Genomic DNA, 502 nt, shown 5'->3' on the forward strand with positions numbered 1-502 from the left:
GTGGGCCACCCCTTGTCCGCTCCCTCCAATCCCCGTGGCCGGCGGGTACAGCAGGCATCATGCCCGCCTTGTACATAGTGTAAAATCCCTCCAGACCCCGTCTCACTGTGCCTGCCCTGGCTTGGCCAGGCTCGTCACGTAATTTATGGTGCCCGTGGGCGGGGGTCCCGATGTATTTATTAAAACCAGAGATATTGCCCACCTGGCTCCCTGCCTCTTTCTAGCAGCAGCAGGCGCAGGGCTGTGCCCCTGGATCAGGGCTCCAGGGGCATTTGCAAGCCCCGGCCATGCTGTGTTCGGGGGTGCCTATGCTGGGAGGGTGGTAGCTGCAGGGCAGGGGGCCTGTGAGGTGGTGTCAGGCTTGGAGACAACCTCAGTGAGCTGGCGCTTGTAGGATGGCACTGGATAGGACCAAAGCAAGGTCCAGTGCCCACAGCCGGGACTGTGATGCCAGCCCTGCCTCTGCCCACAGCAGGGGCTGTGGAGACAGTGCCTGGTGACA

The sequence above is a fragment of the Buceros rhinoceros genome, unplaced genomic scaffold, assembly GCF_000710305.1.
Source record: "Buceros rhinoceros silvestris isolate BGI_N320 unplaced genomic scaffold, ASM71030v1 scaffold28426, whole genome shotgun sequence".
In the NCBI taxonomy this organism is placed as follows: domain Eukaryota; kingdom Metazoa; phylum Chordata; class Aves; order Bucerotiformes; family Bucerotidae; genus Buceros; species Buceros rhinoceros.